This window comes from Anneissia japonica, unplaced genomic scaffold (genome assembly GCF_011630105.1).
Source record: "Anneissia japonica isolate Jap-2015-1 unplaced genomic scaffold, ASM1163010v1 scaffold142_len1259957_cov175, whole genome shotgun sequence".
NCBI classification, from domain to species: Eukaryota; Metazoa; Echinodermata; class Crinoidea; order Comatulida; family Comatulidae; genus Anneissia; species Anneissia japonica.
The window spans coordinates 1,244,545-1,247,125 of record NW_022684560.1 but is presented as its reverse complement, the minus strand read 5'-3'; positions in this window follow the sequence as shown (position 1 = coordinate 1,247,125).

Here is a 2,581-nt window from a genome sequence, read left to right as displayed (position 1 = left end):
CGACCGACTGGGGCTTCGACTGTGGACCTCCACGCCCAGAAAATCCCCCCTTGGAAGAACCTGGCTACGGGCCTGTAATTTCATTGAAGATTATAGATAAATAATTTTTTCTGGAATAGCAATTATTGGCTAATATATCCGTATAAAGATACATTTACCGATATACAATAGGCCTAATTTTTTAGATTTTTAGATTTAATACATACATCACGATGGAATTATTAGACGGTATGTATAAGATTTTGTTCCATATTTGGGGGCCTTTTAGGTAATTATTGTTGGGCTTCAGATGTGTCTTTTTTGGATGATCGAAATCTGATCTTTGTGTTGTAGTTGTAAAGTCAACTACTTAATTGAAAGTAGTTTTTAAATGCAGTTTTTAAAAGCCCTTTTAGAAATTTAAACAATGTTCAACACTTTTTCATTAAGTTGATAAACATTGAGTGATACTGTTTACAAAAAAAGGTTCTTTGGAGGGGTGAATGAACTTTGCATGTGATGCGGAGGGCTTTATTTTGTAATTTATGAATTTTGTGAAGGTAAGTGCTGTGGGTAGATCCCCGGGTTTATATACCGTGTGATGGGACTTTCAAGCACTTATTAATGGTCAGTAATATGGTATTGAATGTTTAAGTTTATTTTTAATTCCAATGACCTTTGACATTTTTAGATTAATGATATTCAATGGTTACCAAACGTAAGAAGCTCATCAAATAAACACCTAAAAATTTACTCTCTTAAGTGGTATATTTTTTCATTATAAGCCGATGATCTTAGACCTTACGTGCACCTCTGAATATAACTTAATTAGTCTTATTTTCATTGATGGTTAATCTGTTTGTGGGAAACCAAGTACCGATATTTAGGCGATCTGAGTGTACATTACCGGTAGTAGTTCTAAATGCTCCAGTTAAATTATCCCCGTTAACAAAAATGCTAGTGTCATCTGCATACATAATACAGTAATATTTTCATCATTATATATACACACCTAGATCATTTATATAATAGAAATATTCCTCCTCCTCCTCCTCCTTATCATCATCATCTTGATAATTTGTAAAGCTGGTGCGATGTCAAACAACATGGTTCCAAATATCAAGAATATCCACATCCATTTTCTGCTGATCAGTAACGTCAATTCATTCCTCTAATCATGGGAGGTGAGTTACTTCCAGTTTCGTATCAAGCTACTTTGGAGTGCATATTCAAAGTTATATGTAGTGGGATGTGTAGGTGAGGAGATGATCTCTAAATCTTTTCGACGTCTTTATATGCTTTACGCATTGAGACAGTTTGGAGCTTCCAGAGATGATCTTGTTTTCACACACATTACATATGTGAGACCATTGCTAAATATGCATGCCCGCTATGGGACACCTCTATCACCAAGAAACATATTACACAGCTGAAAAAATTATTCAAAAATGAGCTTGCAAAATCATCCTTAGCTACCAAAACTATTTAAGTTACCAAGAATCACTTGCTATACTTGCTAATGCCACCTAGTGCTTGACGATCCACCGTTCTATTTAAATTTGGTAAGGGCTTAGTCTCCAATGATCGTTTTAAAGCATGGTTGCCGGAGAGATCACAACCATATAGGACATTACGTTAAGCCTGGTTTCCTGTCGACGTAAAATTCAGAATTTCTTACGATTCTTACGACTGTTACGAGAAGTTGGACAAAAGCAGCTGCGTCTTAATCGTGCTAGGCCGCAGACAGAAGCCGGTAACGTTTCTTACGACAAGTTGAATCTTTCAAGCTCGAACGGCAAAACCTCTCCTAACGTCGTCACATGTTACGTCAAGTTGACTTTTTCTTTGCGACTACTGCGATATGTTAATTACATTTCTCACTTCCTGTCTGGTTTCCTCATTAAAATAACCTGGCGAAATTCGAGGACAATTTTCACCGTTCGATTTAAACAAGGGCCTACAAATCTTGATTTGCTAACTTTCTCGATATCGATTTTAGTGTTTCGTTCTTAAAATATCAATTAGGCCTACTGTATATTGTTCTTCGTTTATTTCATTTAATCTATTTAATATTATGTTTTGAACTGACAGAAAAATCTTATTTCCAGATATACAGTATACAGAAAACATAATTTAAATGTTAAAATTATAAAGTTCGGGTTGTTTAATATAAACAGGAATTTAAATTAAGAATAAAATACACTTGAAAAAAAAATGTTTATTGAAATTAGCAGAAAATATTCCAACTGGAAATAGGGCTATATATTTTATATTTCATTAATTTTTTTATATTATGTGTTTTATATAGTTTTTTTGTATAATAAATGTAATTAATTAAATCTAATTGCAATCCTCATTCTTAACCACCACACCCCCCCCCCCCCCCCACCCTACGAAAAAAATCTCTGGTCCTTTTACTGCAGTCAATCACAATACTACAGTGATAATTTATGGATGTATAGGCAGTGGCAACGCTAACGGTGGGGGGGAGGGGCATAATCCCCCATCGGTCTGGTAATGCCCCCCATCAGTCTTGCCAATCCCCCCCCCCTCTCCGCCATCCTTCGTCCGAAGCTCGTCGGGCAGTCGAAACCAAAAAAAA